This window comes from Delphinus delphis, chromosome 17 (genome assembly GCF_949987515.2).
Source record: "Delphinus delphis chromosome 17, mDelDel1.2, whole genome shotgun sequence".
Classification (NCBI taxonomy): Eukaryota; Metazoa; Chordata; class Mammalia; order Artiodactyla; family Delphinidae; genus Delphinus; species Delphinus delphis.
In genome coordinates, this window is record NC_082699.1 from 63217771 (window position 1) to 63232136 (window position 14366).

The window sequence follows — 14366 nt, forward strand, 5'->3', positions numbered from 1 at the left end:
ATGAAAAGGTTATGTATTAGAATGAATAAAACCTGGGACACTGATAACACCAAGTGCTGGCGAGGATGTGGAGCAACAGGAACTCTCATTCATTGCTGATGGAAATGCAAAATGGTGCAGCCACTTGGAAAGATAGTTCGGTGGTTTCTTACAAATCTAATAAAGCTTTCCATACTATCCAGCAGTCAGACTCCTTGTTATTAACCCAAAGGAGCTGAAAACTTACATCTACACAAAAACCTGTATGTGGCTATCAATGGCAGTTTTATTCATACTTGCCAAAACTTGGAAGAACCAAGATACCCTTCAGTAGGTAAATAGATAAATAAACTGGTGCATCCAGACAACGGAATATTGTTCAGTACTAAAAAGAAATGAGCTATCAAGACAGAAAAAGATACAGAGGAACCTTAGATGCATATTACTAAGTTGAAAGAAGCCAATCTGAAGAGGCTACATACTATATGATTCCACTATATGACGTTGTGGAAAAGACAAAACTATGGAGACAGCAAAAAGATTAGTGGTTGCCAGGAGTTGAGGTGGGGAGGGATGAATAGGCAGAGCACAGAGGATTTTTAGGGCAGTGAAACCATTCTGTATGGTACTATAATAATGGAGAATGTCCTCATACATTTAACTGAACTCATAGAATGCACAGCACCACGAGTGATGTAAACTATAAACTTTGGGTGATAATGATGTGTCAATGTAAGGTCCATCAGTTGTAACAAACGTACCACTCTGGTGGGATATGTTGAAAATGGGGAAGGCTATGTGGGGAGCAGGATGTATATGAGAAATCTCTACCTTTCCCTGAATTTTGCTGTGAACCTTAAATGTCTCTAAAAAAATTAATTCTCAGTTTAAATAAAGACACACAAAAACACAAAAATTAGTTACATTGATATGCCTGCTTAAACATTTAAGGGGAAGTGTACTGATGTCTGCAACTAACTTTGAAATGCAGCAAGTAAATATGATGGATTGTTGGATGGGTAGAAGGACAGATATGTGACATGGCAAGAATGCCACAATACTAATTATTGAGTCTAAGAACTAGGTTTATGAGTGTTCACTGTAAAAACCTTTAAAATTTTCAGTATGTTTGAAAATATAATCGATGTTGAGAAAAAATCTAGTTATGATGTAAAAAAGCAATAAAAATAGATATTCCCGTATTTTATCTACTGATCAATCTATAAGCAGACTGTGATCTGTCAATAAAGCCCATGTGTATGTATGTGTGTGTATGTGTGTATACTGTGAATCTAAAAAAGGAGGTTCTTTTGTTAGCAAAACTCCCTAATATTAACCTGACTCAAAGGACATATTCATATATCAGACTAAAATACATTCATCTCATTTGTAGTCTGCCTGGTTTATACATGGAGAAGGAAGTTCCTGTCTAAATGGGGCTAGGGGGCACATTTTGGAAATAGTAATTTATCTGAAGCTTAAATAAAAACATTTGATGAACAAAAGCTTACCTTTTTTCCTATTATAAATGTGATATAAACTATTTGTAGAAAAATTAGATGATATAGGAAAAGTAAAAAAAGTTTTAAAATACATATTTTTCTGTTTTTTTCTATGTATTTTTTTGTTTTCTTATTTGCTTCACATAGATGAACTTGCTTATTTTTAATAATATTTATTTATTTGTCATTACAGAAGCAACACATTGTAATTATAGTATTTTAGAGAATACAAAAAAAACCCCTAAGGGCAAGTAAATGTCAGCTACGTCTCCACGAGTCACCTGCAACCATGTATAAATTTATTTTTATGGAAAACCAACAAAGCTATAAAAATTAAGTAACAAATGAAAAATAATTGAGAAAAACATTCTCAGTTTCATGTTTCTCTGGATCTAGCCTGTCTAAGGTACCCCTCGATGAGAAATACTTGGAACCTAATCTAAAAAGTGGCATCATACCACTTTTACCGTATTTTACTCATTAAAAGCAAATCACTAGGTTCAGCCCACATGCAGAGAGATTACACAAGACTATGAATACTGGGAAACAGGGATTAGAGGAAGTCATATCAGATGCTGTCTACAACATATGGTATGTGGTCTTTTATTCCTGAGTCCTTTTTCACTCAGCATTAATTATTTCAAGATACATCCATGTTGTTATCCTATCAATAGGGATATTTGCTTATATCCCCTCACCTCTTGATTGATTTGAATTGTTTACCATTTAGGGCTTGCTGTGGATGGAATATTTGTGTCCCCCTCCCCAAATTCCTATGTTGAAATCATAATCCTCAATGTGATGGTATTTGGAGAGAGGGCCTTTGGAAGGTAATTAGGTCATGAGGGTGAAGCCCTCATGAATGATGGAATTAGCACCTTTATACAAAGAGACAGAAAAGAACTTGCCATTCTCTCTCCCTCTCTCTCTCTCTCTCTCTCTCTCTCTCTCTCTCTCTATATATATATATATATATCCCCACTATGTGAAGACATAGCAAGAAGATAGCCATCTGCGAACCAGATCCTCGCCAAAACCCATCCATGCTGGCACCCTGAGCTTGGAATTCCCAGCCTCCAAAGCTGTGAGTAGATTTCTGTTGTTTAAGCCACCCAGTCTACGATATTTTTGAATAGCCACCTGAACTGACTATGACTAAGCGATTATGAATAAAGCTGAAATGAACATTCATGTACAAGACTTAGTGTGGAAATATATGTTCATGTCTCTTGAGTAAATACTTAAGAGTAGTATTGCTGGGTCATATGGTAAATGTTCTTTTAACTTTAAAAGAAATGTCAAACGTTTTTCCACGGTTATTCTATCATTCAACATTCCCACCAGGTTTCTTTTTGCTCTGAATCCCCATCAACACTTGCTGTTACCAGTCTTTTACATTTTAATTATTCTAAGTGTGAGTAGTATTATCTCATAATGTTTTTTGTTTGTTTGTTTTTGCGGTATGCGGGCCTCTCACTGTTGTGGCCTCGCCCGTTGCGGAGCACAGGCTCCGGACGCGCAGGCTCAGCAGCCATGGCTCACGGGCCCAGCCGCTCCACGGCATGTGGGATCTTCCCGGACCGGGGCACGAACCCGTGTCCCCTGCATCGGCAGGCGGACTCTCAACCACTGCGCCACCAGGGAAGCCCTCATAATGTTTTAATTAGCATTTCCTTGATGACTAATAATGTAGAGTTTATTTTTGTGTCCTTATTGGCCATATATTTCTTTTGTGAAATGTCTATTCAAATCTTTTGTCCATTTGTTCACTGAATCTGTTTTTGTTTTTTTCATGTTATTGAGTTATAACAGTACATTGTATATTCAGGTTAAATGTCCTTTATAAGATATAAGTATTGTGAATATTTTTCCTAGCCAGTGCCTTAACTTTTCATTCTTAAGAGTATATTTTGGACAACAGAAAATTTTAATTTTGATGAAAATTTTATCAAATTTATCATTTTTAATTGTCTGTTCTCTTTGATGATCTAGGAAATATTTGCCTATCATCAGTTCACAAAGATGCCCTCTACTCTTTTCTTCTAGAAGGCTTATAGATTTAACTTTAACATTTTTCTTTATGATTGATTTGGAACTAATTTTATATGATGTGAGGTAAGGATCATGGTTTAATTTTTCCACAGGGATATTCAGTTGTTCAAGCACCATTTGTTAAAATGTCTATTCTTTTCCTGTGGAATTACCTTGTCATTTTTGTCAACAGTCAATTGACCACATGAGTTTATATTTCTGGATTCTCTATTGTATTCCATTGATCTATTTATCTTTTCACCAATACTTTGCTACCTTGATTACCGTAGCCTTGTAATTTGTCTTGAACTCAAGTAACAAACTCATCCAACTTATTTCTTCCATTCAGCACCTTTGCATTTCCACAAAATTGAGGTATCAGTTTGTCTATTGTGGCAAAGAAGGAAAGAAAGAAAGAAAGAAGGAAGAAATAGAAAGAAAGAAAAGAAAGGAAGAAAGTTTGCTGTAATTTTTATTGGAATTATGTTGAATTTATAGGTTAATTTGGAGAGAATTAGTGTCTTATCAATACAGAAGTTTCGAATCTATGCATATAGTGTCACTATTTATTTTGGGCTTTTAAGATTTCTTTTAAGTGGGTCTTGCACATATTTTATTAAAATTATTCCTAAGTATTTCATGATTTAAAATTTTTCAAATTTTTCATTGCTAATATGTGTAAATACAGTTAATTTTTGTATATTGACCTTGTATTCTGGAACCTTTGCTGAATTTACTTGTTAGTTGTAGTAACAGTTTTGTAGATTCCTTAGGCTACACAATAATTTCATCTTCAGTAAAGACAGTCTTACTTATTTTCCTCAACTCAGGTTTTATAGACTGATACTATTTTTCTAATATTATTTTTATTTATTCTTTAAAATGTAAAATCTTGTTCAGGATATATATTATATATATATATATATATATATATAAGAAAATTTTTAAATTAGTTTCTCTCAGAATGTGATGATCTTTTTCAAACTGTTTATTCAGGTCTTTATCAGTGAAGGAAATTTTTTTCAGCTGCATCGTTGATTATCTCAACTCATCTAACATCATTCTATTACCCTAGTGTTAATAACTGTAATTCTTAGACTGGGTCTGTGTTCTTTGTCTTTTATGGCCATCATCTTCACTCATCATTTTCGTCATTTTTTTCTTTCCCAAGATTTCTTATATTTGTACTTTTCTCATCACTGATCTATCCCGGTCAGAACCTCTCTACCAAATAAAACTTCCCGATTTTTGTTTTACTCTCTACTGTTTCTATTGTGAGTTTTAATGTAACTATCTTTATTTTAATTGAATATTTCACCTTGTTCCTTTATTATCTAAGTGCAGTGTCTTTTTTCTTTTTCTCAGATATTATCTCTGTAGAAATTTTGCTTCTATTTCATAAGGAATCTCTCACATCCTGTTGTAAGATGTTATTTTAAAATTTCTTTTTGCTTTCTATATCAAATATATTTTAGAGGTAGGTCTTTCTTCTGAACCTTGAGAAAAATGTATTTCCTCACTTTTCATGCATTTACTGGCCCCATGGTTTCTGATGTTGGGACTGGTTTTTGTTTTTTTATTTTTTTTTAAGACTAATTTTGAAAGGAGATCTCTATCCAGACATGATATTTGCCAACAAATCTCCGTGTGAATTGGCCTTGGCTTCTCTCAGTGCTCATTTGGTTGTTAGTTCAGACTTGTGTTCAGATTAATAGCTGGGGTGAGGAGGAGGGTAAGGGGGATCGTTTGATAGGCTTTATATTTGACCTCATTTCCAGGCATGAATTCCTCTGCTTTAACTCTGCTGACTTGAAATGAAGTTCTCTCTAATCCCTAGTGCCTGATTTTTTATCACTCTGCCTAAACTCCCCAGTATGTTATCTTCCCGAGATAGGGATCTTCCCATGTCTGCATTGCCCTGTTCCCGACTAGCTAACTTCCAAAATGGCTTTATTATAGAGACATAACTCCCAGGAGTCAATGTTCATGGCTTTCTATAAAAGGAAGATGAGGATGGTATATGTTTACAGTCTGGTAGTTTGGGGGTAAAGAGAAGCATAAAGAAAAACACTCTGACCCCCAAATATAGGACTGAACGTTAGAGAAGCAACTGCCTGGTTTTTTGTGGTTTTTTTTTTTTTTCATAATAGTTTAAACAGAATTTGAAGTCAGGTCTGTTTGACTACAATGTTCAAGTTCAGTACAGTAGACACTGATTCTAAAAGCTGATTCATTTTCTTAAAAAAGTAGAAACAGAAATTTTTCCGCCCCATTTATACTACCAGATGCACAAAAGAAAAAAGACACATTCCTAGCCCTCAAATATACAAACATCCACATATAAAATAACAACACAACTTGTGTGGTAAATTCTAGAGTAGAGATAAGGTAAAAGATTACATTTTTTAATACAAGTATTAAACCACCCATTCCCATAGTACAGTAAACTCCTCTTTGTACAGTACACTCTAAAGAAATGGGTATTTGGGATAAACAAGAGTTGCAGTACATTAGGTGTGGTCTGATTCATGCCCAGACAGCAGGAGTATCACTCCCCTTGGTCTGGTCACTACAGTCCTGTTAATTCAGCCCCAGATCAAATTATCCTCTTGGCAGCCTCGACACACTGGTGACTCACGTTGGGCTGGCAGCCGACTCAAATCACTAATCCCTCTCACACGTGCAGCTGTTTAGTTACATCTCCCCCCGTCCTGGCTTGGTGCTTCTCAGAGGCTGAATGCTGTGTTTTCATATTCCCTAAAATCGTCTCATTTAGAAGTATGGAAAGTTCACACACTGCATAATCAGCATGACATAGGGATGAAGCAAGCTGAAACTGTTATTAATTTGCTTTTTAAGGTGAAAGCACTAATTAGAAAGAGATGCAAAAAAAAATCAGGAATAATGTAAGTTTCCCCCAGCTTCTCATGTCTAATAAAATAACAGTTTTCTTCCGTCCTCCTCCTTGAATGAAAGGATTATGTAAATTTTCTGCATCCATATTTTCTCTGTATATCTTCCAGCTATGGAACCTTGAGGAATTCACAAACACAAGGCAGAGAGGTACTCTACTTCCTCTAGGTTGGTCACCTACTCCACCTCAAATATAATTTTAGATGCCCTCTTCTCCCCAAAAGACTGAGCTACACTAAGGGGGAACTAACACTTTCTGAGTATCTGCTCAATTTATTTAGGCTTAGGCACTTTATTTATATATGATATTTATATCATTGTCATGACAACCTTGTAAGATACACATGATTCTGTTTTATGGTGTCACAATTAGAGGCACAAGGAGAATAAGGATATTGTCCTAAGTTACACAGAATATAAATGAAGGAGGCAGGATTTGACCATCAAATTATCTGGATTTAAGGCTTAGTTTATTCAACAAACCGTGGAGATATTCCCAGGCAATGCAAAGAAAGCAGCCAAGTCTAGGAGAAAAGCTCTAGGGTGAAAAAAGTGAAAGGACATTTACTCTGAAGGAAAGATTAATGAGGTAGTGTGCTTACTTTGGTCTTAGTTTCTAAACCAATGCCAAACTCATAATACATCCTCAGCAAATAATAGAAATTATAAATTAGCCGGGAAATGGTCAGGTATTTTTAATTTTGCTTGTCAATCCAGTCACTTTCAATTAATTAGCAGAAATGTATAAAGTTCTTACTTTATATTCAATACCTCCTGGGGTATCATGGGGCATGGGGTAAAATAAGACAATATGATTTTAGTGAAACCCAATATGTGTGACCAATATTCTCCAATTTAATCAAGTAGCAAAATGTATAACACTGATTGTTGATGCTCTGGATATTTAGAGATAGAGCACTTGAAGGATTTTGGGGGGGAAGGTATCGTGGAACACACAGTGCTCACATGATGTGAGTTTTTGAAGGTTAGTGAATTTCATAAAAGGAAAACATCATGAGGAAGGAAGGCATAGGTGCAGAATGTCTTGGGAAAAGGAGAAGCAGAGACATAGGAGTGATAGGAAATGATTATAAGTTAGGGTAATGTTAACTGCTATAACAAACAAGTGTATAATGCATGGAGGCTCTTACTGGAAGCTTTTTAGAACCAGACACATAAGTAGTGCTTAACATATTTCCCTTCACATTCCATTGACCAGAACTCAAATATGTGATCACACGTAACAGCAGCGGATTTTGGGGAATGTTGTCTATCTGTATACAGAAAAGTGTTCCGGTTAATAGCTAGCTAGTCTCTGCAGCAGAAATGAACTAATGAGCTAAATGAACTAATTTTAAACACACACACATATACACACACACACACACGCACATTGAGACCTGATCTCTTTGCTTCAGTTTTTTTAATTGTACCATGGAGCTAAAACTCTTGATAGCATGCTCATAGCTTGATTTTAGGAAGAGCAAATGAGAGAATTAATATAAAATTGCTTTGAAAACACCAATAATTTCTAAAAATTTTTCTGGTTTGGGGGTTGCTGTCTTCTCAGATGCCAGCAAATTGTTATGCTGTAGCCATATTTCTTTGTAGCTACAAGAAGAAGATGGAGGACATAGCAGTAAATTCAAGAATCAATTGTATCAAGGATTTTGCACTGGGAAAAGTAGGGAATTATCCTTTTAAGACTACTTCCCATAGATCCAAGAATTTGCCAGCCATATGTTGGGTACTAGTTAAATATTTGTTGAATATATGAATACTGCCTTATTCTCTTAGAACCCAGAAAACCTATATCAATGTCATATGTATAGGAGAGAATTCTGTGAGTGAAGATGTAAGACAAAAGGAAGGAAGGGTTAGAGAGAGAGAAAAATAGAGGAAATGTAGAAGGATTGGAGAATGCTGCCTTGCTTTACCCCTGTAATTTTTGTATATATCATAGTATTTTACCTTGATTATTTTTAAAAAAATGTTGTTCTGAGAACAGAATTTGAATGTAGAGATGAATAGAAAAATATCTATAATGACTCTCCAAAAGCCATCATCTAGATTTAACATCATGATATGAGAAAGAAACGTAGGGCAATGGGGCAATTGTCTAAATTAAAAATGACTTAAAAGACTGAACAATCAAATGCAATGAATGGAAACTTATTGGATCATAGTGTGAATAAAACATCCATGAAACGCATTCTGAGACAATGAGGAAAAGGTAAATATGAACTAGGATGGTGTTAGATGATATTTATAAAATTATAGTAAGTTTTAATGGGTGAGATAATAATCTTCTCATTTAGGAAGAAAATGTCCTTACCTTTTCGAAATAAATACTAGGGTGTTTAATGGTAAAATATCATGATGTCTAATATTCCTTTTTAAAAATTCAGCAAAAAATAATGAAGTAAATATGAAAAAATATTACCAGTTGTTCATTGGCTTGCTGAAGGGGCTGGGGCAGTTGTCCTGAACATCTTGGTCTTCAAAGCATGGGATAAAGGGATAAAAACCAGGTAAATTACAAAGCAGAGCTTGGGACAAACTTTACTGGAAAAAGCGAAAATGAGAAAGTGAAAAAAGGTAGCAGTGAAAGTTCGACTAGTTCAATGTAATCTAATGGATATTTACTGACCAGTAAAGCATTTATTTTATACAAAGCACTGTTAATCATTCTGGAGAATTCAAGGGTTAGTAAAGAAGTCCCTTCTATCAAGCAGACAAATGATGTCCTGAAAAAGTTACAAAGTGGGAGTTCCCTGGCAGTCCAGTGGTTAGGACTCAGATCCCACAAGCCTCGCAGTGGGGGAAAAAAATAAATTTTGGAGAAAATATTTGCAAATCGCTTACCAGACAAAGGATTTATATCCAACTCTCAAAACTCAAAAATAAGAAAACACACCCCCCATCCCCAGAAAAAAAAAAGTTACAAAGTGCAGTAGGAAAGATCAGGAAAGGTCTTCTAGGACAGGGGAGTGGAGGGCGAGGAAGGGCATAGAGGTGGAGAGTTCACCTTAAGTAAACGTGTTCACTCATTCATTCATTCATTCACTGAATACTTGTTTAGCCCTGGGAATGCGAGATAAATAAATCAGGCCAATTAAAAAGATTCATAAGGTGTCATATAATCTGTAACCCAGGGCAGATTTTTCTTCTATCTGAAATTGAGTCAAGTTTTATTCTCAGAATGATCTCTGTATTCATATTACGCTAAGGCTGCTGTAACAAGGTAGCAAAAGCTGAGCGGCTTAAAACAACAGAAATGTATTCTCTCCCAGTTTTGGAGGCTAGAAGTCTGAAATCAAAGTCTTGGTAAGACCATGCTTTCTCTAATGCCTCTGGGGGAGAAAGCTTCATCCCTCTTTCTAGTGTCTCAGCTGGCTGGCCATTCTCAGGATTCTCTGACTTACAGATTTCAGTCTCTGCCTCTGCTCTCACATGGTCACCTCTTCCTGGATCCCTCTCCTCTTCTTATGAGGACACCAGTTACATTGGATAAAGGACTCACTTGGCTCCAGAATGAACTCATCTTAATTACATTGGCAACGATCCTATTTCCAAATAAGGTTGCATTCTGAGGGTGAGGACTTCAATATATCTTTTGGGGAACAAAATTCGACCCATAAACACCTGTAATCCTAAAATCAATTACTTCTATAGAAGGTGTACATTGGGTTTCACTCACTTAGAAGTACAACAATTACTCCTCAGAAACAATTTTCTCAACCTATGATGAACTACAAGTCTCTGGAGGGACTTGTCAGGCCATGACTCTGAGATGAGATGCACAGGAACTGTATGTAGTCCATGACTTTTTGTGGTCAGTGTGTTCTTCTCTTAATTTATATTATTTAAATATAAGAACACATTTTAGGGTGTGATGATGGGCCCAACTTATATAGTACCATACCTGAGTTGACACTTTAAAGAACCGTCCTTTAGAGCTTCATTTAACAACAAATTTGTGCATCTGTTTCATGAGAACTTAGCACCACTCCCAGGTTTCTTGGCAACTGAGCTATTTTTACCTGCAGAGAACTAAAGAGGAGCTGAAGGGTATTTAAAACAACAAATTCCCAACTGTTTGGAAATTTGAGTCTGTGTCCTTGTGTAATATCTTCCTGGACAGCTGCCTCTGTTCTAACAGCTCTGGAACCCTGCCTTCAACTGACCAGACCCTTTCTGAAGCCTGCTGCAGAGTGTGTGGAAGTCATTAGGCAACTCAGGCCTCGTATCTACAAGATGCTCATTATATGTTTGTCAGTGAGTGATGCTATGAAGAGACAGGGATGCTTTTTACCTTGGGGACTCTCTGCAGTTTATTTCAATTATTTTTCACACACAGTTACTGATTATTGCCACAACTGTGTTGCACCACAGGCCTGGATTAAACTCTAGCTCAGGGATTCTCTGCTTGCAGTACTCAAAAGGTTTCTTAGTGTCTTTAATGCTCAAATGTCTTCACTGGTAAAATTGTAAAATGATACCCATCCAGCAAATTTGCTGGGGGAATCACCTGGTATAGGGCCTGAGTATAAGTCAAATCTGGGGAAGGGGAATAGAAAAGTTCTTGCTTTGACTCTTTTCTTTTTTCTCTCCTTCCCTATCTTGTCACTGTCACTCAGTGACTGTGGAGCCACAAGTAGGGTTTTATTTTTAAAGAGGTGGGAGCTTTCTTCCACTTCCGTCAGTTCAAGATGATGAGAAGCTCCACTGTCATGCACACCTGTGCTCAAGAAGCTGACCTAGGCTTGGGAAGGATAGATGTATATTTTCTCACACTGCATCATTATCGCCATCATCACATTCTCATAACCCCCATATTGTCATCACCCTCATCAATAATTACATCTAGCACTTATCAAGTGTTTTTACTATGGTCCAGGCCCTGTCCTAAAGCCTGCATCATTTATGTAGAGCTCACTTAAAGATCACCACACCCTTTTGAGTTAAGCACTATTCATTTCTACCAAAGTTGGAGAAGGAGTACACCATAGTAATTGGGCCATTAGTCACTAGAGTTTTAAAGTACAGTCTGTATGCTGATAACTTCCAAATTTATGTTCCCAGCTTTGACTTGTTTTCCAAATGCCAGGTGCCTGTAAGTACCTCTACTTGGAGGCCTAATAGAAACCTCAAAATCAACATGCTTGATCTTCTCTCCAAAGTCAAATCTACCCACAGTCTTCCCCATCTCCACTGATAACATTGCCATCCTTCTAGTTACTCCTAATCTCAGATGATCCTCGATTCCTCTCTTTCTCTCACAATCCTCATCCAGGATGCCTCATCCAGGATGTTGATTCTAACTTCAAAGTGTATTCAAAATCTTGTTTCCATGACTCCTATACAAACATCCCAGTCTGACATACATCACTTGTTAGGTGGATTCCTGCAACACTCTCCAAACTTGTTATCCTGCTTCCCTACTTGCACTTCTGTGGTCTATTCTCTAGAAAACAACCAGAGTGGTTCCCAGGGCTTAGGGAATTGGTGTGTGTGTGTATGAGATAGAAGAGTGTGGTTACAAAAGGTCAACACAAGGATTCTCGTCACAATGGAACCGTTCTGTATCTTGACTGGGGTGGTGGACACATGAACTCACATATGTGGTAGAATTCCGTAGAACTAGATACACACACACACACACATAAGTACAAGAAAAACTGGGGACATGTGAATAAGATAAATGGGTTGTACCAATGTCAATTTCCTTATTGTGTTGTACTATAGTTTTGCAAGTTGTTACCATTAGGAGATGAGGAAAACTGCATAAAGTGTATAGGATTTCTCTGTATTGTTTATTTTTTCTTTTTTAATTGAGAGAACATGACTAGGCAAGTTGTTTTTTCTTCCAGTTTTATTGAGATATAATTGGCATACAGCACTGTATATGTTTGAGGTGTACAGCGTAATGATTTGACTTACATACATCATTAAATGATTACCAAAGTAAGTTTAGTGAGCATCCATCATTTCATGTAGATACAAAAGAAAAGAAAAAAATTCCTTCTGATAAGAACACTTAAGACTCACTTTCTTAATGACTTTCAAATATAACATGCAGCAATGTTAGTTATACTAATCATGTTCTACATTACAACCCTAGTACTTATTAATTTTATAACTGGGAGTTTGTATCTTTTGACCACCTTCATCTAATTCCCTCTCCTCACTATGACAACCACAAATCTGATCTCTTTTTCCATGAATTTGTTTGTTTGTGAAGTATAATTGACTTACAACATTATGTTAGTTCCTGATACACAACATAGTGATTTGATATTTTTAAACATTACAAAATGATCACCGTGAATAGTCTAGTTACCATCTGTCATATACGAAGATATTACACTGTTATTGACTATATTCCCCATGCTGTACATTTCATCCCCATGACTCATACTTGTGACTTCGTAACTGGAAGTGTGTACCTCTTCATTCCTCTCAACTATTTCACTCATCCCCTTCTCCTCTCTGGCTACCACTTAATTGTTCTCTGTACCTATGACTGTTTCTATCTTGTTACGTTTGTTCATTTGTTTTGTTGTGTAGATTACACAAATAAATGAGACTGTATGGTATTTTACTTTCTCTGTCTGACTTATTTCACTTAGCATAATACCCTCCAGGCCCTTTCATGTTATTGCAAATGGCAAGATTTAATTCTTTTTTATGTCTGAACAATATTCCATTGTATATAAATACTACATCTTTATCCATTCACCTGTCAATGGACATTTAGATTGCCTCCATATTTATTGTAAATAATGCTACAATGACCATAGGGGTGCATGTATCTTTTCAAATTAGTGTTTTTGTTTTCCTCAGGAAAATATCCAGAAGTAGAGTGGCTGGATGGTATGGTAGTTCTATTTTTAATTTTGTGAGGAACCTCCATACTCCATACTTTCTATAGTGGATGCACCAATTTACATTCCCATCAACAGTGTACAAAATTCCCTTTTCTCTACATCCTCACCAACACTTATTATTGATATTTGTTGTCTTTTTGATGATGGCCGTTTGGACAGGTGTGAGGTGATAACACAGGTTGAGGTTCTTAATTTGCATTTCTCTGATAGTTAGTGATATTGAGCATCTTTTCACATGTCTGTTGGCCATCTGTATGTCTGCTTTAGAAAAATGTCTATTCAGGTCTCCTGCTCATTTTTTAATTGATTGTCTTTTTGAGGTTGAGTTGTGTATGAGTCTTTGTACATTTTGGATATTAACCTCTTATTAGATATATCATTTGCAAATATCTTTTCCCATTCAGTATTCTGTTGGGCCATTCCATTTCTAGAACCTCTGAGGGATAGGCTGAGGTTTTAGTTGAAACTGCATCTTAGCTCAGTTCTTTTCTCTGTCCATTCCTTCTTTCTTCACTGTCTTCCAGGTGGTTTTTCCTAAAAGCATTCCCCTAAAAACCATCTGCAAAAAAAAAAAAAAAAAAAATCATCTCAAGGTCTGTTTGCTAAGGAACTGAATGTAAGTCATACTATAAATACTCAGCACTGTTCTAGGTGCTTATCTCTAGACTGTAGGAAAAATTTACAACAACAAAAGACCTCAGTCTTGGACTATGCTAAAACGTCCAAGAATCTTTTTTAATTTTCACGAGTTGCCACTTACACTCTTGGAGCAGCAGAGGATCAAGTGGCAAGGGCCACTGTAAAGAGCATGCTCATTGTGCAAGGGACAGTAGAAATGGTGACCACAAGAAACGTCAGCAAGAGCAAAGCAATGGAAGTGACGTTAACATGACAGCTGCAACAGAGCAAGAGAACAGTTTCAGAGGTAGCCTGGGGGGTGTCTCCAGCTTACAGAGCAGCATCATACCTCCTCATGGAAGAAAGGGACTTGGACAGGCACTGCAGAGACTAGGTGTGCAGTAAGAAGAGGAGTTAGTGAAAAATAGAGGGA